Raw genomic sequence first — 26739 nt, 5'->3', positions numbered from 1 at the left:
AGCATCCGGTTGATGGACATTAAATTCATACATCACATTTTGGGTTATCTAGAAATTCAGATTTACATTCCTGAGGAACTGACTCGTACTTTGTGATGTGATTGCAATGCAAAAGGAAATACGAGAGGTAAATTATCATGTGACTAACTGCTTCACTAGAGTGGTGATCTACATAGATAAATATCAACACGTTATTTGCTCTCTGGTTTTCAAAACCAAATCGCACCAGTCAGGCTATTTTCACCAGTGATGACTGAAAATGCAGATATTTTTTTCGCATTCATTTTCACGAAAAGAATGTAAAATTATTTGTATGTCTGTTATTTGTATTATACATAAAAATGGGAATTAGAAACTGGCCACTAATCTACTATTCCAATGTGATTTTATGCGTACCTTGTGTGCACGATATGCTTTTAACTTCCATTTTAGCACTGAGGATCCTGAGATAATATAAAATTTGATTTTTGAGCATTGAAAACTAATTTGTAATAAGTTTGTAATTTTTCAAAAAATGTGTGAATTTCGTACTAAAATAAACGATTTTTGTGCTTGATTGCCAATTTTTACTGTAAAAATAATGATTTTTTAAGGTTTTTTTGTGAATTTTACATATTGGGAAAATACAATGTATTTTTGCAGATATTTTCATGAAATCGAAAAAAGCATTTTCGGTGCAAAAAAGCAACACTGGTGTTCACAGTGGAGCGCTGCAGTTTGGAGCAACAGCAGCTTTGTAATGCAGCTTGTCACACTGCAATTATACCCCTATGAGATATTTACAGTGTGTGTTACCACAAAACGTGCATTAACAGTGACTGCAAAGCATATTTTTCATTGATTGTATGCTTCACTGTACTTCACTTTATGTGGCGCAACATGTACATAACTTGCGGCACTGCTTTCCTCCTCCGTTGCTTTCCTGCTGTTATAAGGAAGCAACTCCCACTGTGAACCAAACCGTGGGATGCACGTTGGCGTTGTAGTTAGCTCTCTCGCCTTGCAGCCCTGGGACCCCGATTCATATCGCAGCCAGGTCAACATCTGCAAGGAGTTTGTATGTTCTCCCTGTGTCTGCATAGGTTTCCTCCAGGCACCCTGGTCTCCTCCCACATCCCAAAAACATACAGATAAGTTAATTGGCTTCCCCCTAAACTGGCCGTAGACTACAATGCATACACTACACAATACAAAACATATTATTATTATTATTATTATTTAGTATTTATATAGCGCCAACATATTACGCAGCGCTGTACAGTATATATATATATATATATATATATCTTGTCACTAACTGTCCCTCAAAGGAGCTCACAATCTAATCCCTACCATTGCCATATGTCTATATTATGTAAGTACTGTAGTCTAGGGCCAATTTTAGGGGGAGCCAATTAACTTATCCGTATGTTTTTGGAATGTGGGAGGAAACCGGAGTGCCCGGAGGAAACCCACACAGACACGGAGAGAACATACAAACTCTTTGCAGATAGTGCCCTGGCTGGGATTCGAACCAGGGACCCAGCGCTGCAAGGCGAGAGAGCTAACCACTACGCCACCATGCTGCCCGACATAGACATATAACTAAACATAGACATATACCTATAGTAGGGATTAGATTGTGAGCCCCTCTGAGGGACAGTTAAGTGACAAGACAATATACTTTGTGCAGCGGTGCGGAAGATGTTGGTGCTGTATAAATACTAACTAATAATAATAACCTAGCCTTATGGCACCATATTTATAAAAGTGGAAAAAGTTATTGTTTTTAACCCTGTTGATCACACTTTAAAAAAATGAGAGAAGGTATTGTAACAGAAGCAGGAAATTTGGTCACCTGCAGCTAATTTGGGCGCCCCATAGGCGCTAATGTAAATATCAGCCATAGGGCACCAAAAGCACAAATTTGGGTGCCCAATTAACAGTGGGCGCCAGGCCCATTTAACCGATTTTTTTTACTTTTTGAAAATTATATTTATTTTTTTTAATTCTCTGTCATTTGCATTTACAGTTTTTTTGTTTTTGAAAAGTATTGTTTTGAAATGTATCTTTTTGAAAATTATAAGGGATTTTACAGTTAGGCATTAGGAAGGGGGGTTTTAATATCAGGCATCAGGAAGGGGGGTTTTAGGGTTAGGCATCGGAGGGGGAGGTTTCTGTGTGAGAGTAAGGTTAGGTTTAGTTGTAGTAAAATATTGGTAACATTTACCAATGTTTTACTATCATCATAACCACCGTCAATATTTTTTCATTCTCATTTGGCGCCCAAATCACAACGATAATTATTATTATTAATGATAATTATCGCATTATAACATGCCAGTTAGCCATTCCACTAAATAATGGTTATTAAAGGGACACTGAGGATTGCCCAAATTTAAAAGAATACACTTACCCGGGTGTTGCCGGGTGACGCCGGTAACGCGGGCCGGCGGAGGCTGAAGGAGAGGAGCCAGGAGGACGCCGGGGGACTTTGCCGCCTACGGTGAGCTGGAAGAAGCCCCAGGTACATGTATTTGGGCCGAGTGTTATGCTGGAAGAATTGTGACCAGACTAAAATTTGGACTATTCTAGAGATGGACTTAATTAATGATAAATTTCTGGCCACATGGAATTTTAAAATATATCGGCAGCTTCTTTTTAATATTTCTCACCCTCTGATAAAACCTACCCTAAATATACTAATTAATTACCTAAAGCCGAAAAAAGGCTTCAAGCATATGTCACCAATTACATCTCTTCTAATGCTTCGTACACACTTGCGATAACTATCGTTTGCAAAGAACGATAGTTACCAGACGAACGATATTGGAAAGATTGGTATGCAACGATGGGATGCAGCGATCATCATACACATTTTAACGATAGTTCTCGCAGAAAAGAACGATCAGAAGAAAATGTTGCGTACATATTTATATAAAATAAAAAAAAAACACTGACATGGAGTTACAATAGATACAAATATATGATTGTTAACTTGAAAACAAAGTTTAATTAAAATGAGCAATGTAACAATCTTTACGGCCGCGCTACAAAGGAAGTACTGAAGCTGGGCAGAATTCAACGCAGGCGCATTGGCCCTTGTAACGATCGTTCTCGGCCGATGTCTGTACACACTATAGTTTTGTAACGATTGTCGGTAGATATGATCCGTCAGGTTGGATATTTCCATCTTCCCGATGTCGTTCTTTTGTCATTCGTGTTAATGATCGTTGGGTAAAGTTCTTTCCCCGATTGTCGGCGGAACGATCGTTAAAGGGAAGGTTCAGGGAGGGTGGGCAAAAAATAAAAATCAAATTCCACTTACCTGGGGCTTCCTCCAGCCCGTGGCAGGCAGGAGGTGCCCTCGCCGCCGCTCCGCAGGCTCCCGGTGGTCTCCGGTGGCGCGCCCGACCTGGCCAGGCCGGCTGCCAGGTCGGGCTCTTCTGCGCTCCAAGGCCCGGAACTTCTGCGTCCCACGCTGGCGCTCTGACGTCATCGGACGTCCTCCGGGCTCTACTGCGCATGCGCAGAACTACTGCGCATGCGCAGTAGAGCCCGGAGGACGTCCGATGACGTCAGAGCGCCAGCGTGGGACGCAGAAGTTCCGGGCCTTGGAGCGCAGAAGAGCCCGACCTGGCAGCCGGCCTGGCCAGGTCGGGCGCGCCACCGGAGACCACCGGGAGCCTGCGGAGCGGCGGCGAGGGCACCTCCTGCCTGCCACGGGCTGGAGGAAGCCCCATGTAAGTGGAATTTGATTTTTATTTTTTGCCTACCCTCCCTGAACCTTCCCTTTAATGAGCTGTTTCAAACGACCATAGTCGCCAGTGTGTACGCAGCATAAGTCTGGGGATAGACCAATTTAAGGATAAGATGTAGTTATCGAGAGTAGGACTGACGGAGCAGGCCACAGTGGGAGATTTGATGTCATTGCTGTTTGAAGATAAGGAGAATATTGTTAAACAAAACGACCCTTTAAAATCCTTTTTTCTGACACAAGCTTATAATATAATGGCTAAAATTAAAAAGGCATATGGAACATTAAGATCAGTTCCAAACGAGTTGGAAGAACTTTTTCTGGAAAAAAAAAACACCATCACGGACAATCTCTTGGATTTATAAATTCCTTAACAAGCATGATCTGAGAGTATCAAATATAGTATGTGATAAGTGGTCTGAAGAACTGGGTATAATGATTGATAATGTGATGTGGAAAAAAATACTGAATAGTATATGGATTTCAAAGATACCCGCTTGTCAATTAATTCAATATAAAATGGTAATGTGGTGGTATTGGTTTCCCGGAAAGATAAAAAGAGGTAAACAAAAAGAAGGAAATGTGTGTTGGAGATGTAAGGAAGATTCACCCAGCTATTTGCATATGTGGGCCTATTGCCCGATAACTAGATTATTTTGGTTGGAGGTACTTGATTTTCTTTATAACCATTTTGATTTGGCTAGGAATAGTAATGATATATTAATTGCTCTTTTTGGAGATACTTTGGAGTCAAATAATAAAAAAGAAACATTGCCCAAGAGTAAAACAGTTAATTTTGCCCTCTTAATTGCACGTAAACTGATAGCAGAAAGATGGAAAAGCCCACTGACATTAAGTATACAAGAATGGAAAGAAAAGGTATTGTTTTACTTGAGAATTGAAGATAATGTGGCAGATGATATGGTTTCTGATCCTTTGGATTATCTGTTGAGATTATACGGGATATGGAGCTCTATTATGGAAACTTAGCTATATTGTTAGTGGGTGGTAACTGCTGATGCAATGAAGGAATTTTTTCTTTTCTTGGGTCTGGGTTGAGTATATAGTCTTTCGGTAGACAATTTGGTATGGGGGGGGGCTGTGCCCACGGAGACTCCGCGGGCGGCCCGTCGTCTGGGCGTCCAGGCGGCGGTGTCTGTTGCTGTTGGCCCGCTGGGTGGGTGTCCGGGCGGTGGGTTTCTCGCGATCTGGCGCGCACCTGAGCTTATGGTTTTTCCAGTTTGATGTTGGAGACTCCAATGGAGAGCTGTGAAGTATAGGAAATATTTGAAACTATCTGGTTTAGCTGCTAATATTATGGTTTTGATAACTTTTGTATCGTAATGGAATAATATTTCTTGGTTTTTTTTTTAGTTTTTCTTATTTTTTCCTTTTTCTTTTTCTTCTTTTCTTGATTGTTTTTGTTTTTCCCCTTTTCCTTTTTTTCTTTTTCTCTTTCGTTTTTCCTTTCTGAGTGTGCTTTAATTTAGTTTTGAAAAAAAAAAGAAGAAGAATAATACATGCTACCATAATTAAATCCTATGTATTTTATTTGCCCATTTGTCCCGGTTATTACACCATTTAAATTATATCCTGTGATGATCCGATCAGCTGCCTGCGCAGCCAGGCAGCCTTTTGATTATTGTTCTGGGCTGCAATCTGCAGGTCTCTGGAGAAGAGACCTTTTGTCATTTTTGCAGCCTGCTGCTGCTGAGGAATTTGCATACGTTTGTCATGGAAATTGCCTACCCACATCCTTTGTAGGCTTGCTCTATAAATACCATGTGATTCCACAGTACTTCCCTGGTCGTATGGGTTTGTCCTGTGAAACACTCCTGGAGTGTCAGCCATGCTTATTGTTTAAAGATTAGCTTAGAGTAATTCTTGGGACTGCACTAGGCATCCTTGCTAGAGCAGTCAGGATCGTATTATTTGTATTGCCTGTTCTGTTTGGATCGCACTAGCCTCTAGTGGTAGGGGCGGTGGATCCTCCTGATCTACTACTCTCTTGCTGTACTTGGATCGCACTTGCTCTGGCGGAAAGAGCAGTGGATACAGCTCGCTCTGTTTCTATACTTGGATCACACTCGCTCTGGCGGAAAGAGCAGTGGATCCTGCTAAACTCTCTTGCTATACTTGGATCACACTAGCTCTGGCGGAAAGAGCAGTGGATCGTATCTCTCACTTATTCCTGTTTTCGTGTATCTGTCTTGTCTGATACGAACGTTTGCTGGAGGCTCGTCGAGATAACCGTTAAGCAAGCGCTCGCGTCCTCTGTGTCGTGTTTGTCTGTCGGTGGTTAGTTAGGCGTGCTTGTCTCTGTTGTGCTTAACACGCGGAGACCGCGCTGTAAACGCGTTCGCTGTTGCGAATGAGTGCGGTGTTCGCGTTTAGTTAGCGTTTGTTATTTTCCTTATCTTCTCATTGTTTGATTTGCTGTGCCTTTGCTACTCTCGTGCCCTGTCTTGCTTTAGCCTTGTGTCACCTCTGGCAATCGCCTCTCTCGCGATTGCGTTCCTACTTCGTATCTGCTGTTGTGTGTGCACCGTTGCGGGTTGGCGACTAGATTGGTGCACACACATACATTCTGTCCCTGTGCTCATTCTCATTCGCAATCGCTTCTCTTGCGATTACGTTCTCACTTGGTTTCCTCTGTTGTGTGTTCACCGTCGCAGGTTGGCGACTAGATTGGTGCACACTCATACATTCCTCCTCTGTGCTTATTCTGTCTTGTGTCGCTGTTAGCAATCGCCATCTCCTGCGATTGCCTTCTCACTTGCTCTTCATGGTTGTGTGTTCGTCGTCGCTGGGTGGCGACTAGATTGGTGGACACACATACCCTCTGTCGCTTTACTCTCTCTTTAAGGGTTATCTTACCCTGCGTTTCTTCCCTTCGTACAATTCCTATCTGGCGTCTGTGGCAGGGCAGAGGATCTGTTCCTCTGCACTCCACAGCTCCATCTGCCGACAGGAATTGCTGGGTTCTCTCAAATTATACGCTTGTGGAGGATTTCCGCAGTGTCAGCGCGCGTCCTGTGCGCTGACCACGGAGAGAATTCCACAATCGTTACATATCCCTATCACAATGCATGGCGCCAATATTTTATTTGGAAATAAAGGTGTATTTTTTTAGTTTTGCATCCATCACTATTTACAAGCTTATAATTGAATTTTTTTCGCAATATACCATCATCACATGCATATTAAAAAAGTTCAGACTGTTAGGTAACTATTTATGTTTTAATTAATTTTTTTTTCATTGAAGATTTTATTTGGGTAATTTTTGGTGTGGGAGGTAAACAGTTAATTTTAAATGTAATGTGGGTTTATTTATTAAAAAATGTATGTAGATGTAGTTTTACTATTTGGCCACAAGATTGCCACAGTGAGATTTATTTTTGCCCTACTCGCTTCCAGGAAGCATATAGAGGACGGGAAACTTTTTTTCTATCAGAAAGACCGTGGCCTCTGATAAGAAGCCGTCGGTTTTTCTGCTGGGGACTTAGATCAATGAATGGGAACAATGTTCCCATTAATTGATCTCGGGGCTAACTGAAAGCAGCGGGAGCGCGCGCAATCGTGCGCCCGGTGCAGCGACAGCATGGCAGGATATCTGGACGGATATATCCGTCTAGATAGACCGAAGTGGTTAACAGCAGAAATCACACAATATTTGGTGAACAGCTTGTTTCCTCTTTATAAATAGGCACATGGGGAGGGATCAGTTGAAAAGGGCGCCTGAGCCATCTGTGTAAAAAAGAACTTAGGTTTAGGCACAACTAGGGGAGGGTTAAGTGTGAGAATAGGGAGAAGTTAGGTCATAGTAATCACCAGGGGTTCTTAGGGTTAAGCACTACTGGGGGGTCTTAGGGTTAGACACCACTGGGGGGTCTTAGGGTTAGGCACCACTGGGAGAGGGGTCTTAGGGTTAGGCACCCCTGGGAGGGGGGTCTTAGGGTTAGGCACCACTTGGAGGGGGGTCTTAGGGTTAGGCACCACTGGGAGGGGGGTCTTAGGGTTAGGCATCATGGGGGTCTTAGGGTTAGGCACCACTGGGAGGGGGTCTTAGGGTTAGGCACCACTGGGGGGTCTTAGGGTTAGGCATCATGGGGGTGTCTTAGGGTTAGGCACCACTGGGAGGGGGATCTTAGGGTTAGGCACCACTGGGGGGTCTTAGGGTTAGGCACCACTGGGAGGGGGTCTTAGGGTTAGGCACCACTGGGAGGGGGGTCTTAGAGTTAGGTACCACTGGGAGGGGGGTCTTAGGGTTAGGCACCACTGGGAGGGGGGTCTTAGGGTTAGGCACAACTGGGAGGGGGGTCTTCGGGTTTGGCACCACTGGGGGGTCTTAGGGTTAGGCACCACTGGGAGGGGGTCTTAGGGTTAGGCACTAGGAGGGGGTTTCAGATTTAGGCACCACTGGGGGGTCTTAGGGTTAGGCATCATGGGGGGGGGGGGTGTTAGGGTTAGGCATCATCAGGGGAGGGTTCTGTGTGAAAGTGGGGAGAAGTTAGGTCATAGTAATCACTTTTCTCGGCTATATCACTTTTCTCAGCTATATCAATTTTCTCGGCTATATCCAGTGCCCTTTTATAGCCCAATAAATTTCAGCTAGAACAGCATCCTTTTTATAAACTAAAACTTGCTTTTCGGGCTACACCAGGTGCTTTTTGTAGCAAAATTTGGCATCTCGCCTACACCAGGAGCCTTTTCTAGCTGATTTTTGCATCTCGGCTACACCAGACGCCTTTTGCAGCTGAATTTGGCATTTCAGCTACATTGGGTGCCTCTTGTAGCAGAATCTGGCTCACTATACTTTTCTGTTTTAAAGGGAACCCGAGATGAGAGGGCTATGGAGGCTGACATGTATTTCTTTTAAAATAATGCACTCTGCTTGGCTGCCCTGCTGACCCTCTGCCTCTAATACCTCAAGTCAAAGACCCTGAACAAGCATGCAGATCAGATGTCTATGAGAAATCTGATAAGATTAGCTGCATGTTTGTTTCAGGTGTGTGATTTAGACCCTACTGATCAGAAAGATCAGCAGGTCTGCCAGGCAACAGTATTGTTTAAAAGGAAATAAATATGGCAGCTTCCATATGTCTCCCTCCTTGGGTTCCTTTCAACCACTTAGGTCTATCTGGATGGATATATCCGTCCAGATAGCCTGCACTGCTGCTGCGGCGCCACACGCTCCCGCTGCCTTCCGCTGCCCCTGAGATCAATGAATGGGAATACAGATCCCATTAATTAATCTATGTCCCCCTAAGAAAAACTGAAGGCTTTCTCTGAAAAGCCGCAATTTTTCTATGTCCCACTTCACCTCTTCAGTTCCTGTAAGCGAGAGCTCTCGCTTACAGGATGAAAAATAAAAAAATCACTGTGGCCATCTTGTGGCCAAATAGTAAAACTACATCTACATACATTTTTTTTAAATATACACAATCAATTACATTTAAAATTACCTGTTTACCTCCCACTCCGAAAAAAAATTTCATAAAAAAAAAATTACAATTAAAAAAAAAAAAAAAACAGAAATAGTTACCTATGGGTCTGAACTTTTTTTAATATGCATTTCAAGTGAATATATTACTATAATTTTTTTAATTATAAGCTTGTAAATAGTGATAGATGCAAATTGAAAAAATGCACCTTTATTTCCAAATAAAATATTGACGCCATACATTGTGATAGTGAAATACCGGTAATTTAAATGGTGTAATAATCGGGACAAATAACATACGTGGGTTTTAATTATGGTAGCATGTATTATTTTAAACCTTTAATGACTGAAAACTGAGAAATAATGATTTTTTTTCACACTTATTTCTTATTATTCCCATTAAAATGCATTTAGAAAAAAAATAATTCTTGGCAAAATGTGCCACCCAAAGAAAGCCTAATTGGTGGCGGAAAAAACAAGATATAGATCAATTAATTGTGATAAGTAGTGATAAAGTTATTGGTGAATGAATAGGAGGTGAAAGTTGCTTGGATGCATAAAGTGAAACGACACTATAGGCTGAAGTGGTTAAAGGAAACCTCAACTTTTAAAGGAATACAACTTTTTTTTTAATTGTTATTATTAATTTAGTCTTTTCAAATCATATGGGTTGTATAGGATTGCTTTACTTCAAATGATGTGGATGCAAGATTTGAAATGAGACACATGAACATTTTCAGCAATAGGAAACATCATTTTTTAATAACTCCAAGGTGATTGGTTCTCTTAAGGAGCCAAGTACAGCACAGCAGCCAATAAGCTTTCAGTTTTCTGAGGTCAGATTCCTGAAAGATGGATTCTAATTGGCTGCTGCTGATGATTATTATACTCGTCTTACCGGACAAGCTTACTGATCCGTCCACGCGAGCTGCAGCAATACGCGAAAAATGAAAACAAATATTTATGGCAAATAAAACGCATATCAAACTCATTAATACAAGAGCAGCGTATGTGCCCGGGGCATTCAGAGCGGCTCAGCTGGTTGGATCGGATTCTTTCCTTCCAGAGTCAGAGGAAATCATGAATTTTAATTAACGTACATTACCATTCTCACACTTGGAAATAAAGCACGTGTGTCATGTACAGTATAGGCCGATCATATTTTTCCAGTGAAACCTCATTAATAAGCCCTGTTGACCCCTTGGCCTTCCCATTATTAATGTCATTAAAGGAACACTATCAATAACCAAGTGTTCTCAAATGACAATCCTCTATAATAAAATCCCTGTGTCCCTGTGTGTGCTGTCTCTGTGTAGCTGGGTCCTTGCTTTTTGCTACTGTGCATGAGTGCAGCACGTACCTAGCCTCACATAGACAGGAGGACGGGGTTTGGGAGCTGAGCAGGCAGCGTGTGAGCGGGCGTCCGGCGTGTGAGTGGGCGTCCGGGTGTGTGGCGTGTGAGCGGGCGGCCGGGTGTGCAGTGTGTGAGCAGGCGTCCGTGTGTGTGGCGTGTGAGCAGGCGTCCGGGTGTGTGGCGTGTGAGCGGGCAACCGGGTGTGCGGTGGTGAGCGGGCGGCCGGGTGTGCAGCGTGTGAGCAGGCGTCCATGTGTGTGGCTTGTGAGCAGGCGTCCGGGTGTGTGGCGTGTGAGCGGGCAACCGGGTGTGCGGCGGGTGAGTGGGCGGCCGGGTGTGCGGCGGGTGCGCGGTTGGCGGGATTGCGCGGTGGGTGGCGGGCACGCTCGAGCCGAGAAACACAGACCTAGAGCCCGTTTTTAAACTGGCTTAGATTTTCTAGTCCTATACAATAAAATTCAAGTACCCCTGCGTCATCAACTAAGGCAGGGAACACACTTTTCGTGCGCGTTTTCTGCCCAGAAAAAAACGGAGAACTCATGTTAATCAATGAGCTAGTTCACACTTAATATGTTATTCACACGCAGAAAAAAAACTGACATTCTGCATCATGAATCTGCACATTTTGTCAGTTTTCTCTATCAACTACATCAGCTGCTGTGAAAAAAATTGCACGTTTTCCTGCATAGAAACACATTTGGTGTGCAGAAAAACGCGTGCGGAAAACTGAAAGAAAGTGTGTTCCCTGCCTGAATGGTTGTGTGTCCCTGGCTTTTTGGTACTGAGCAGCATGTGCGCAGCCAGGGCAGTTAGAACACAGGGCCAGATCTGACAGTTTGCTGTGTGTGGTTCACAGAGGTTCTCATTGCATTGTAGGAAATAACAGCTTTTTCCAACGGCTGAGCAAGAAGCTCCCTGTGTGCATACACTTTAGACAGTTGTATTTTAATTACTCAAAAAAGGAGGCCTAAAATGGAATGGGAGCAAAAACCATGAAATATTTGATAATCATCAATATGACACTAATTTTTTCATGCAACCTGCCAACGGTAAATATAGAGAACAACAAATCAAAGAATTCTCTGATTTGTTGTTCTCTACACTTTAGACAGTGGTGGGGAATAGTGTTGGGCGAACAGTGTTCGCCACTGTTCGGGTTCTGCAGAACATCACCCTGTTCGGGTGATGTTCGAGTTCGGCCGAACACCTGATGGTGTTCGGCCAAACCGTTCGGCCACATGGCCGAACTAAGAGCGCATGGCCGAACGTTCCCCGAACGTTCGGCTAGCGCTGTGATTGGCCGAACGGGTCACGTGGTTCGGACCCGAATGCGCTCTGATTGGCCGAACTGTCACGTGGTTCGGGTAAATAAATACCCGAACCACGTCATATCTCCGCCATTTGTCTGTGGGTTTAGCTTTGGGTAGGCAGGCAGGGTAGTTCGCGCTCCAGCCACGCTAGCCAGGGTCCCCCAAGTCATTGTGTCGCTGCTGGAAACAGTAGTACACCGCTCACCCACACTATATAGCATTCTGTTTACTGCCACTCTGTGTACCTCGCTCAGCCACACTATTTAGCATTCTGTTTACTGTTCTGTGTCTGCTGGGAATAGTAGTACACCGCTCGCTCAGCCACACTATATAGCATTCTGTTTACTGCCACTCTGTGTACCTCGCTCAGCCACACTATATAGCATTCTGTTTACTGCCACTCTGTGTCTGCTGGGAATAGTAGTACACTGCTTGCTCAGCCACACTATATAGCATTCTGTTTACTGCCACTCTGTGTACCTCGCTCAGCCACACTATATAGCATTCTGTTTACTGCCACTCTGTGTCTGCTGGGAATAGTAGTACACTGCTCGCTCAGCCACACTATATAGCATTCTGTTTACTGCCACTCTGTGTCTGCTGGGAATAGTAGTACACCGCTCGCTCAGCCACACTATATAGCATTGTGTTTACTGCCACTCTGTGTACCTCGCTCAGCCACACTATATAGCATTGTGTTTACTGCCACTTTGTGTCTGCTGGGAATAGTAGTACACCGCTCGCTCAGCCACACTATATAGCATTGTGTTTACTGCCACTCTGTGTACCTCGCTCAGCCACACTATATAGCATTGTGTTTACTGCCACTCTGTGTCTGCTGGGAACAGTAGTACACCGCTCACCCGCCACTGTATAGCATTGTGCTCTGTGTCCCGGCTGGGAATAGTGGTACACCGCTCACCCGCCACTGTATAGCATTGTGCTCGGTGTCGCTGCTGGGAATAGTGGTACACCGCTCACCCACCACTGTATAGCATTTCTGTACTGCCACTGTACTGCTGCCAGTCAGCGTGTACTTTAAGGATAAGTGAAATGAGGAAGAAATCCGGTGAAAGAGGGAGGGGCAAGGGAAGAGGTGTTTCCCCTGACGGTTCACGTACAGGCCACAGGGGAGCACCCAATAAAACCCACTCAATACCGCCCATGTTGTCAAGGACAACAACCCTCACAAATCCAAAAGAACAGGACCAGATAATTACTTGGATGACCTCTCAAGCGTCCAGCAGTGGGTTAAGCAGCACCAGCACATCATGCACGAGGTCCGAGTCCTCAGCCAGTTACAAGGAGCCAGTGGGCACAAAGCTGACACAACCGGCAGCGACACCACGCACACAACTGCCAGATAACCAGTCCGATGAATTACCTCAGGACATAATGGGGTATTCGCAGGAGCTATTCCCAGCCCAACAAACTTCCACCTTTCAAAGGTCAATGGAGGAACAGCCAGAAATGTTGTGCCCGGATTTACAACCATTGACTGTGGGAAATGCACCGCGCACTGAAATACAAGGCGAGTCCGAGGAGGACTCGGAAACCCAAATCCCAGAGCAAGTTGGGCAGGAGGGGTTCTAATTGCAGGAGGTCGGCCGACAAGATCTGGAAGACGACGTTGGAGTGAGCTGCGCAGAGGTTGTTCTGGGGAGCTCTACTCCACGGCGGCGGCCCCCCACAATGACATATGACGAGTTTCAGGAGATGGAAGAGGAGGGTATGGACAATGTGGACATAGACCCAGATTTTGTTTGTGAACGAGAACATCGCCGTCGTAGCAGCAGCACAGATGAGTCTGTTGAAGAACCCACTGCTGCACGAGTTCGCCTTGTGCCACAAGGTAGGCGGCGCGCAATTTCAGGCACCACAAGCATGGAAGTTCAAGTGAGAGGCAAAAGAGGCGCGAACAGAAATCACCAGCAAGGCAGGTGCTCCAAAGTCTGGGCTTTCTTTGAAGACTGCACTGAGGATGGTACTATGGCGATTTGCAAGGTGTGCAAGACCCGCCTGAGCAGGGGGAAAAGTATTAACAACCTCTCCACCACCAGCATGAGCCGCCACATGCTATCCAAACATCCCACTCTGTGGGCAAATGCGGCAGGACAGGGTACCAGCAACACTGCCTCCCTTGGGGTCACCAGACTCACCACCAGACCCGCCTCAGCAGCAGCAGTAGCCCAGCCATTGCGTGGTTCACAACATTCACAAACATCAGACGCTGACACTGTAACTTTCCGGAGTAGTGCTCTTGAGGTCTCCCAGTGTTCATCAAACACAACAACCAACAGCCCTTCAGTGTGCAGCCCTACGATTCAGTTGTCTGTCTCGGAGATGTTTGATCGCAAGAGGAAATTGCCAGCAAATGACCCCTGGGCCGTGGCAGTAACAGCCAGCATAGCCAAGCTTCTGGCCTGCGAAATGCTGCCATATCGAGTGGTGGAGACAAACAGCTTCAAGGGCATGATGTCAGTGGCCATCCCACGTTACATGGTTCCCAGCCGCTACCACTTTGCGCGCTCTGCAGTGTCTGAGTTGCATGAGCACGTGGTCAGCAAAATAACCCGAAGCTTGAAGAATGCCGTTGCCTGCAAGGTTCACCTCACCACTGACACCTGGACGAGTGCGTTCGGCCAGGGTCGATACATCTACCTTACCGCGCACTGGGTGAACCTTGTGGAGCCTGGCAGCGATTCCTCACCTGCTACGGCGCGGGTGTTGCCCACGCCGCAAACAGCTGCACCGCCGTCCCTCCCACTGGATAACAACAGCAGCACCTACCTCTCTGACTCCTTCTCCTCCAACGCATCTCAAAGCTGTACCTCATCCGGAAACGCTAACCCAGCAGCAGTAGGATCGTGGAAGCAGTGCAGCACAGCTGTTGGCATGCGTCAGCAAGCGTTGCTGAAGCTGATCTGCCTTGGGGATAAGCAGCACACAGGGGAGGAAATTTGGAGGGGAATAAAGGAACAGACGGATTTGTGGCTGGCACCGCTGGACCTGAAACCGGGCATGGTTGTGTGTGATAATGGGAGTAATCTCATTCGCGCTTTAAGGTTGGCTAAGCTGACACACATCCCTTGCCTGGCGCACGTGATGAACCTAGTAGTTCAGCGGTTCCTGAGGACATACCCAGGCATGGCCGATCTTCTGTTGAAGGTGCGACGAGTGGCCAAACATTGCAGAAATTCCAGTACTGCTTCGGGGGCACTCGCCAAGATGCAGGAGCGCTTCAATCTCCCCCACCATCGCTTGCTGTGTGATGTCTCTACGCGCTGGAATTCTACGCTGCACATGCAAGCCCGCTTTTGCGAGCAGAAGAGTGCAGTGGTCCAGTACATGACGGCGCAGTACCGAGGCGCATCCGGACAGCTGCCAAGATTCTGTGGATCCAATTGGGACAACATGTTGGACCTCTGCCAAGTCCTCCAAAATTTTGAGCAATCCACGTTGCTTGTGAGCAGTGACAACTCTTCAGTCAGCATTACCATACCACTGCTGTGTTTACTGAAGAGGTCAATGTTGAAAATCAAGGAAACAGCTGTCATGATGCAACTGGGGGAATCTGAAGGAGAAAACGATCAGCGTGATGGTACCAACATCAGGCCATCCGCATCAGGAAACGCTGGCCCCAGCAGCTATGACGAAGAAGAGGAGGAGGAACAGCTGGAGTTGGAGCAGGAATTTCCTGCCACCACTGACGAGGGCCAGAGCGGTGCACGTTGGACTTCCACAATTCAGCGCGAATGGTCAGCAGAAGCAGACCAGGAAGAAGGTGACGACTATGATGCATCACAACAACTATCACAACGCTCACAAGAGGATGATGAGGATTCTGGCAGGACTCTGGCACACATGGCTCAATTCATGCTAGAATGCATTGAACGCGACCCACGCATTGTGCGCATTCTGGACAACACCAATTACTGGGTTTATACCCTTCTGGATCCACGGTACAAACACAATGTTCCAAAACTGCTTGAAGAAAGAGTCAGACAGGTCAAAATGGAAGAATACCAGCAGGCCCTTGTGGAGACTTTAGAGAGGAGATTGACATCCTCCCCCTCCTCTAGCCAGTTGTACGCAGACAGACTGACTTCCGCAAACCCAGGACGACCAGGAGGGCAGCAAACAACACAAGCCGCAGCTAGTGCCCAAAAGGGAATGGTATCGGCAGTGTCCTTGGAGTGGGAAAATTTTATGACACCCATGCAGCAGCAGCCCACAGAACAGCAAGCGTGCAGATCCACCTCCAACACCGATCGCCTGGAGAAGATGGTCAAGGACTACATGTCAGATGGCGTAGCTGTGTTGAACAATCCATCTGCACCCTTCAACTATTGGGTATCGAAGCTAGACACCTGGCACGAACTGGCAATGTACGCAATAGAGGTGCTGGCTTGCCCGGCAGCCAGCGTTATGTCGGAACGCTGTTTCAGTGCTGCCGGAGGCATCGTCACAGATCGGCGTATCCGCCTCTCCACAGAAAATGCAGACCGTCTGACTCAAATTAAAATGAATCAATTCTGGATTGGAAACGACTACGCAACACTCCCGGACCCCAACCAAGTAACATGAACAATGAACATCTGTGATGGGTTAGCGTTTCCGGTCCCTGTTTATTGAACCTCTTATCTGTATTACATTTATGACTGCATGGCGGCAAAAAGCATTGCTATATCCGCACGCTATTTGTCCTCATGCAAGGCCTGGGATGCTGTGTCTCAAAAAGCGTGGCCTTCTCCTCCTGCGCCTCCTCCTGTTCCATCACGTGTGCTGCTGCTGGGTTAGCGTTTCCGGTCCCTGTTTATTGAACCTCTCATCTTTATTACATTTATGACTGCATGGCGGCAAAAAGCATTGCTATATCCGCACGCTATTTGTCCTCATGCAAGGCCTGGGATGCTGTGTCTCAAAAAGCGTGGCCTTCTCCTCCTGCGCCTCCTCCTATTCCATCACGTGTGCTGCTGCTGCTGGGTTAGCGTTTCCGGTCCCTGTTTATTGAACCTCTCATCTTTATTACATTTATGACTGCATGGCGGCAAAAAGCATTGCTATATCCGCACGCTATTTGTCCTCATGCAAGGCCTGGGATGCTGTGTCTCAAAAAGTGTGGCCTTCTCCTCCTGCGCCTCCTCCTGTTCCATCACGTGTGCTGCTGCTGCTGCTGCTGGGTTAGCGTTTCCGGGCCCTGTTTATTGAACCTCTCATCTTTATTACATTTATGACTGCATGGCGGCAAAAAGCATTGCTATATCCGCACGCTATTTGTCCTCATGCAAGGCCTGGGATGCTGTGTCTCAAAAAGCCTGGCCTTCTCCTCCTGCGCCTCCTCCTGTTCCATCACGTGTGCTGCTGCTGCTGCTGGGTTAGCGTTTCCGGTCCCTGTTTATTGAACCTCTCATCTTTATTACATTTATGACTGCATGGCGGCAAAAAGCATTGCTATATCCGCACGCTATTTGTCCTCATGCAAGGCCTGGGATGCTGTGTCTCAAAAAACGTGGCCTTCTCCTCCTGCGCCTCCTCCTGTTCCATCACATGTGCTGCTGCTGCTGCTGGGTTAGCGTTTCCGGTCCCTGTTTATTGAACCTCTCATCTTTATTACATTTATGACTGCATGGCGGCAAAAAGCATTGCTATATCCGCACGCTATTTGTCCTCATGCAAGGCCTGGGATGCTGTGTCTCAAAAAGCGTGGCCTTCTCCTCCTGCGCCTCCACCTGTTCCATCACGTGTTCTGCTGCTTGTGCTGGGTTAGCGTTACCGGTCCCTTTTCCTGGAACCTCTTCTCTGTATTACATTTATGACTGCATGGCGACAAAAAGCATGTTACCTGTGCAAAGAAACATGACATTTTCCACATTTAAAAGACAGTTTTTCCTTTGAAACTTTACAATCAATTTTCTCAAAAACTATAAGCTCTTTTTTAAATATTTTTTTCCTCTTGTACCCACTCCCAAGGTGCACATACCCTGCAAATTTGGGGTATGTAGCGTGTAAGGAAGCTTTCCAAAGCACGAAGTTCGGGTCCCCATTGACTTCCATTATGTTCGGAGTTCGGCGCGAACACCCGAACATCGCGGCGATGTTCGGCAAACGTTCGCGAACCTGAACATCTAGGTGTTCGCCCAACACTAGTGGGGAACGAGTAAGCGGGACGCGTCTGTGCGCGCATCGCGGGTGGTAGCGGCTGTGACCTAGCGCCCGTTTTTTAACGTGCAGGCCTTTTTACTAGTGTACAAATAATGTCTAAGTAGCTGTGTAAGTCATTTTCCTACTTTTCATGTTAAATATCAGAGGCAAAAGCAGTCATTCGTTGTGTGTAGATTTTAGTTGCATTGGCACAAATCATCAGCAAAGGGGAGCCTTTGTGCTTCATGAGAAATGTGACAATACAGCCAGTGCTGGTCTCTGCATATCTCAGAAGACTACAGAGTAATTTTCTTTGAAAGTAAAAAACAAAACAAAAACCTTAAGTATGAATATCCTGCCTTGGTATCCGGTTTCACAATTGCAAATGTTTACTTCATGCTGCCCATAACACCATAACAGACACATTTCCTCTGCTTTCAGTTCATTATTCTCCTCAGACAGCTCATTCAGAGCTGCAGTTTAATCTAGTAATCTAGTGAGACCTGTCATGTGCAAAAGACATAAGGTGTACACAGGATTAACAGATGTAGGGAGAGGGATTCCGTTCTTCTTTCACGATTCCCTGGTCCCCTTCCCCCAAACAGGGGTTGATATACAGCAGTACTTAGCCAAACTATTCCCATCCCACTTTAAAAAACTCAATAATCAATAATGTTACTTTAAAAATATTACAGTAATGTGTGTTAGGGGCCAGTTAATGAGTATGCAGATTTTTACCAGATCTCTCAGTTGCATACCCCATCTCAGAGATCACGCACATTATGAAAGTTCCGCATGACAGTGCAGAACCCCAGTCCTCCACAAAATACTCTACGAGAGGGTGTCACATAAGCATCTCACCCACTAGTCTCTCCTTGATGGTATAGGAATGGCCGTTAAAGGCACTAACCACTATTCCCAATTATGGACAGCTGGGGGAGCTATGGTGCCGGATCAGAGGGATATAGTAGTGATATAGCTGGGGCAGGAATGTTCTGCATCACACATATCTTGTCTGACTGAAATGAACAGTCACAATTCTATTTAGATCTATTTAGAACTAACCTGCATTTCTTTTGTTCAGGGCTCTAAATTACAGTCTCTGCAATCAGGAAAGTTGGACTGCAGCATAAAGGAATCATCCTTGTGACAATGTGACCTAATGTCATATGTGACCCCCCCCCCCCCCCCCCCGTACCCAGTGTACTATACTTTACCTATCTGTGTCTGCTGCTGGCTCCGGACTCCATTCTCCGTCCATACACACACCTCATGTGGTTTCCGTAGTAACGTGGGTGTGTGTCACACGTCACTCACGCACCCGCATGCACCGCCAGCAACCACGTGTGTGTGCGCAGAGCATGGAGCCATCAGTGGACATGGACAGGTAATGTATAGTGCACTGGGCACCGGGAGGGGTGGGGGTTGGGGGGAGGACACATTGGTCATTAGGGGGGACAGCACTGGGGGTTTTGTAGCTCGTCCCGATATCTCTTGCCATTACCACCGTGCAGACGATCAAGCACTATGACCTGATATATTGCAGCATGTCTAATTGACATGCTCGGCACGCAATTGGTTGCAACGTCGATCTGGCATGCACTTGGCGATGCTAATTTTTATCCGATTTCGCAAAAATTATCGAAATGGATGGTCGAGCGGCCGCCAAGTCGATAGATGTATGGACAAACATTTAAACATTTAAAAACGGGCACTGAAAAAACAACAAATATATAGAAATCAGTTAGAGAGTACTTCCAGTGAAATAGACAGAGCCTGTAATGACAGGCTCCATTTGCATGAGGATGGATGTGAAAAGGGGGGCGCAGGGTATATACACCGCGTACATCAAAAAAGGGCGTCGGGAAAAAAGGGCGCGTGGTGTAAACGATAAGCAGTTTTATCGTTTATAAAAAATATTGTGTAGAATTTCGTTTACAAATAGTGTTTTAAGAATTTATAAATCATTAAATAATGTGTATGAAATCGGCAATTCTTAAAACGTTAATCTTCCCTGTTTCTAAACTGAAACTTATAATTACGTTTGTTAAAAACCCTCCCTGTACCTATCCCTAACCCCTAGACCCCCTGGTGGTGCCTAAACCTAAGACCCCCCTGGTGGTGCCTAAACCTAAGACCCCCCTGGTGGTGCCTAAACCTAAGACCCCCCTGGTGGTGCCTAAACCTAAGACCCCCCTGGTGGTGCCTAAACCTAAGACCCCCCTGGTGGTGCCTAAACCTAAGACCCCCTATGGATAATAATGTTTTACAAACATTAATAAATAAAAAATTTAAATAAAAAAATGTAAATAATTTTTTTGGGTGGATAATAATGTTTTATTAATGTTTTACAAATAGTGATTTAGTATCTTTATAAATGTTATTCGTCACTGGCTCATTTTGTAAAGTGAAATCATCACAAGCACAGTTATAAAACCTTAAAAATCTCCGGGCGCCGTTTGTAAAACGTTAATAATCTCCGGCGCCTTTTTTTCCCTGTTCGGCGCCCATTAAACGATATTTATAAATGGGAGTGAATGGGGCGCCCTTTTTGTCCACTTGTCTCATGCGCCCAAATCTCCTGCTTCCATATACACCACCTGTCCTGAAGTCTTCGGACAGAGAGCCGTTCTGCCCTTAGCAGTGCGGTGACAACCTTGTTTCTATAGACTGCTGCAAGGGACACGCCACTAAATTCATTTTTTTGAGAAAACAATGCCAAATTATGTGTGTATTTTTAGAGAAACGCTGCCAAACTATGTGTATTTTGGGGTCAGGCTGCCAAACTATGTGGGAAAGGGGGTGGGGAGGGAGACATGACCAAATAATGTGTTTTTGGAGAAAGGGTAAATACTATCAAATGATGTGTATTTTTTTTTGGGGGGGGGAACACTTCCAAATTATGTGTAGTTTGTAGGGAAAGACTGCCAAATTATGTTTATTGGGGGATGCTACCAAGTTATAATTTTTTTTTGGGGGGGAAACGTTGCCAAATGGGACTGGGCAGATACAGAACGCTCCTGAGAGAGGGAGCGCAACAGTGATGTGCGGCTGGACCACTCATTGCGCAATGCAGAGAGAGCCATTCCGCCTTTGGCAGTGCAGTGGTGGCCATGTTTCCAAAGACTGCTGCAGGGGACACACATAAAGCCAAATTATGTGTATATTTTTATGGAAAAGCTGCGAAACGATGTGTATTTTAGGGTCAAAGCCTGCCAAACTATGTGCAGGGGGGGGGGGGGGGCATAACTACCAAATAATGTGTTTTTGGATGGAGGGTAAATGCTACAAAAAATGATGTGTATTTTTTTTGGGGGGGGGGGGGGGCACCGCCAAATAATGTGTATTTTGGGGGTAAATGCTTCCAAATTATGTGTAGTTTGTAGGGAAAGACTGCCAAATGATCTTTATTGGGGGATACTACAAAATTATACATATCTTTTTGGGTAAACGCTGCCAAATGGGACTGGGCAGATGCAGAACGCTCCTGAGAGAGGGAGCGCAACAGTGACATTACACATTATTTGGCGGTGCCCCCCCCCCCCCAAAAAAAAACAGGGACTGGTTAGCAGGGTCGGACAGGGCCGGCGGGAAATCGGAAAATTTTCCCAGTGGGCCTCCTGCCCCTGGGGTCCCCAGTGCTGAAGAGGAGGGGGCACAGCACAGAAAGGGGGGGCAGTGGGCACAGAGCAGTGGGGAGGAGGGGAGCCCCCCTCCCCTCCCTCATCTGCTAGAATAGTGGACAAACGAATGGAGAAGAATGGAGTGGCCCAGTAGGACTGTGAGGGAGCCCACACACCTCATGGGGCTGGAGGGAGCCCTGGATAAGTATAAATACACCACAATTAACCATTTTAGGTACACTTTGAGCTTACAGTTTATCTAATAATGAGGATAAAATGAAACATATATGCCTTCTGTAGAGTCATCTTATTTTTCCATATCACTGGCACAGGGAAAATTGTTTTCATTTATAGCAAGAAAAAGGAACACTTTCATTAAATATCATGATGTTATTTGGTATTACAGACATGTGCCCTAATGATTATTGTAAAATGTAATTTTTGTAAATAGGGCCACTTTAAAAATGAAAACTAGATTATTGTGTCTCACCAAACAGGTCTGTGCATCTCACTAGGTGGGCCCCCCTCACAGTCTGAGTGAGAATAGCCATAGCTCCCAACTGTCCCTCCTTTGGAGGGACAGTCCCTCTTTGGGAACCCAGTCCCTCTGTCGTCTTTCTTCCTTATTTTTCCCTCTTTCAGGAATGATGTGCAGGTCTATGTAAATATACTGTATTTTTTGGACTATAAGACTCACTTTTTCTCCCCCTAAAGTGTGGGAAAAAAAGTCACTGCATCAAATACCTCAAATGCAGGGAGTTCCTGACTTGTGAACGGCTGCCAATACGAACCTCCAACCCACCGCAATGTTTTGGACTCCCTGTACTGTGCCCATGCAGAGGAGGACACAGGGGGACAAACGGAGGGCATAGGGGGACACAAAGAGGCATAGGAGGAGGACAGAGGTGGACATAGGAGGACACAAAGGGGCATAGAGGAGGACACAAGGGGGACACATGAGGACACAGGGAGATACAAGAGGTACAAGGGGGCATGAGGTACAAAGGGGGCATAATCCACCAGGTTTAGTATATATATTTTTTTCCCCTATTTTTTGTTCTCTAAACCTAGGTGCGTCTTATGGTCAGGAGCATCTTATAGTCCAAAAAATACGGTGTGTATTTTTTCTACTAAAAAATGTCTTTAATTGACTCTAAACTGTATCCCCATCCTTTGAATTGATATATTCCTTATTTTCAAATGGTAAAATGAAAGAAAATGAACCAGGATAGAAAGGACTAGTGTGGTTTGAATTATAAAACAACATATTTTTCCTATGAAATCTTTGTGGTATGCATGACTCGGGGTGTGTTGGGAGTGTGGTTGAGGGCATGACAGGGGTGTGGCTTAAGTGTTCCTCTTTCTTAAAGGAACACAATCAAACCAAGTGTTCTAAAATGAGAATATACAAATAATGACTACTTAGCTGTGTAAACATTTTCCTACTTTTCATTTTAAACATCAGAGGCAAAAGCTTTCATTCAATGGGCTTGATTCACTAAGACAAATAGCATGCCTTATCAAAGTTAACACGCCTTATCAAAGTTAACACGCCTTATCAGTGTAGCACAGCGAGCGCTACGAACCCGCAGGGGCTCAGGGCAGGACGAGTGGAGCTCTCACCATTGCCAATTAGCATAAGTTCGTAGCGCTCGTTCTCTACTCTGATAAGGCGTGTTATCTCTGATAAGGCATGCTATTTGTCTTAGTGAATCAAGCCCATTGTGTGTAGGATTTAGCTCTATTAGAATAAATCATTTTCAAAAGGGGTGTCTGCTTCAATGCACAGCCAGTGTTGTTGTTTTTTTTCTTTTTTCTTTTTTTTGCATATCAGACAACAGAGTATTTTTCTCTGAAAGCAAAAAAAAAAGTATGAAAAGCTGTGGTTTCAGGTTTCACAGACAATTACAAATATTTATAACAAGTTACATTTCCTTTGCTTTCTGCAGACAGCTCAGTCAGAGACACAAGACACAGGCAGCTGCTGAGAGCTTTCTCTCACACACAGGGATAAGAGATGCACTGTGAGGGAATTCCCCCTCCCCTCATGGTTCACTCTGCCGTCAGATTAGAGCAGACTTGCTGTCAGTTAAGTGTAACGATTATGCCACTACTCAGATGACTGAATGTTGGTGATCTGCGGAATAATGGTTTTACAGGACCTTACCACAGGAGTTGGCAAGGAACACTCAGGACACCAACAGAACAGACCAGACACAAGGCCCCTCAGTGGGGCTGGAAGGTACAGACAGATAAATACGGTTCTAACGGTCACCTGTGGAGCAGGTGATTCAGACCTTACTGCAGTCTCAGAGATACAAATGACGCGGCTCTAATGGTCATCTGTGGAGCAGGTGATTCAGACCTTACTGCAGTCTCAGCGATACAAATGACACGGCTCTAATGGTCATCTGTGGAGCAGGTGATTCAGACCTTACTGCAGTCTCAGAGATACAAATGACACGGCTCTAATGGTCATCTGTGGAGCAGGTGATTCAGACCTTACTGCAGTCTCAGCGATACAAATGACACGACTCTAATGGTCATCTGTGGAGCAGGTGATTCAGACCTTACTGCAGTCTCAGCGGTACAAATGACACGACTCTAATGGTCATCTGTGGAGCAGGTGATTCAGACCTTACTGCAGTCTCAGCAACAAGTTCCTTCCGTAGTCTGGACTCTCCACGGGGAGGAGTCAGACAGGGAGAGGGAAGGACAGAACGTGAGTGACACCAGATAGAGGGTGTCACTAACAGGTCTGGCGTTCTGTAACGATCGGTGTCAGCAACCAGAGGGAATCCGATCCTTGGCGATCCGCAGTATCCCCAAGAATACAGATATACCCGATTATTGAGGATCTGCGGAATCGTCAATAATCAGATATGTCTAACCTCTAGACACCAGGGAGAGTGTAAGTGTTTGGTGCAACAGTAATGTTTTGAGGGCTGCACCTCAAGAGCAGGTACAGGGCAGCAAGGAGTACTGCGCAAGTACAGATTCCTTCCGAAGGCCTAGACCTCCCCGAGGGAGGAGTCAGGCTGAGCGCAGGAAGGACAGAGCGTGAGTGACACCAAAGGTAGTGTCACTAACGGATCTGGGAACTGCCTCTAACAGTAAGGTCAGTTCTCGCGGTCGGGCAAGCCAGGTCGAAAACACACGGACAGACAAAGTACAGATTCAAAAGGCAGAGGCGGAGTCTAAAGTACAGGCAGGGTTCGGCAACAGAGTATCAGAAATATCGAGGTACAGAATCAGGAGTGCAGATGCGGAGTCTAAAGTACAGGCAGGGTTCGGCAACAGAGTATCAGAAATATCGAGGTACAGAATCAGGAGTGCAGATGCGGAGTCTAGAGGCGAGCCGGGGTTCGGCAACAGAGTATCAGAATAGCAAAGTACAAGATCAGAGTTTCAGAAGAATGGTCAGACAGGAAAACAGGTCATGACAATAATCACAATCAAACTAGTACTTTAAACTATCAACAGAATCTAGCTAAGTGTGGATCCCCGGCTCCGGCCGGTTCTAGCACACTTTGGGATCTGACTATGGTCTGAGTGCCTTCACGCAAGTGTTAGCAATGGCAGACAACCAGCAACTGACAAGCAGCAGAATATATAGTTGCTGGACTCTGCTGCCCCGCCCGAAACATTCAGCCAATCATGAGTCCTGCAAGAGTCAGCTGATCTTCCTGATCAGCTGACCCTTCCCCTGCTAGTATAAAGGTCCTGCATTCAGGCCCGCGCGTGCATAGCTCTCCATCTGTCTAGGTGCACTAACAGACCCAGCCACACCAAGCACATGCTGCTGCATGCAAACAGCCGCTTTGCTGTCAAGACATGCGGCGGCTCTTCTGTGTTCCACCACACCGCCAGACGCGTGCAACCGCTGCGTAGGACGCGGAGTCAGCCGCCTAGCTCTTGGCACATGCGGCGGCTTTTCCGCGTTTCCTCACATTAAGATTGAAAGGAATTTGATACAGTAAACAAAAGAGAAAAGCAAGTCAAATGTATACATCATTATTTACCAGCACTTCTGGAACTCTCTCAATCCCAGGTTAAAAAAAAAATGTTGTTAATTGATATTGTTCCTTTAACTCAAAATGTTGGGCGGTATGATGTACAGGACATGTCTGCCCAGAGCTGCACGGTAGATAAATGGTCAGTACTCCTTTCAGAGAGTGTAGTTACCACATTGTGACACCCTATTCCCGCTTGTCACCATGTATGTCTTGCTGCAAGACAAACTGGTGAATGTCCCCATCCTTAAAGAGGCTTTGAAAACACATTTGTTATGGTAATAATATCATTCTTCAGTTACGATTGTGTTAGCATATGTTATTTTTCCAGCTTACCACAAGGTGGCGCTGGTTGCTCACAAGTTAGTGTTTGTTTACTTTTAGAATGTAGTAAGATTTCATGGCTCCAGAGGAAAAAATAAGGCGGGGCCAAAGTTGGAGATTTGTAACTTTACTTATTTATGTGTAAATCATCAGCTGTGCGCTCACAAAAAATTGAGTAAATAAACTGACTTCAGTTTCACTTGGACAGGGCTCATCTGCCCTGGATGTATGATATTCTGAGTTAGGTTTATGTGTCATCTGGATCCTCCTCTAAGGCTAAGTTTCCACTACAGCTGGCATGCATCTCTGAGACGCATGCCAAAACTTGCTCTGATGCAAGAACACATCCGCATCCCTCTAGCCCTGCCATACACAGCTATTGACATGCATCATGGGATTTTTTGCTGCCGCAATGTGAACGCCAATTTGTAGTGTGAAATCAGCCTTAAAGGAGTCATCAGCCAAATTAACTTGAAGCCGATTTAGTTTCCTGGGGCTTCCTCCAGCCCCTTGCAGCTAACTGTCCCACGCTAACAGCTCCATTCGCAGCCGCAGGCCCGGGGTCCCCGCACGGTGCAGAGGATGACCTTGGGGTCGTCCTTAATGCACCTGCGTGAAGCGCCGCTGTCAATCAAGCCCATGTTGTCCATAGCGTACAGCGCTTCACACAGCCACAGTAAGGACGACCTCAAGGTCGTCCTCTGCACCGTGTGGGGACCCCGGGCCTGCGACTGCGAATGGAGCTGTCAGGGTGGGACAGTTAGCTGCAAGGGGCTGGAGGAAACCCCAGGA

The sequence above is a fragment of the Hyperolius riggenbachi genome, chromosome 2, assembly GCF_040937935.1.
Source record: "Hyperolius riggenbachi isolate aHypRig1 chromosome 2, aHypRig1.pri, whole genome shotgun sequence".
Taxonomy (NCBI): domain Eukaryota; kingdom Metazoa; phylum Chordata; class Amphibia; order Anura; family Hyperoliidae; genus Hyperolius; species Hyperolius riggenbachi.
This window is presented reverse-complemented; position numbering follows the sequence as displayed.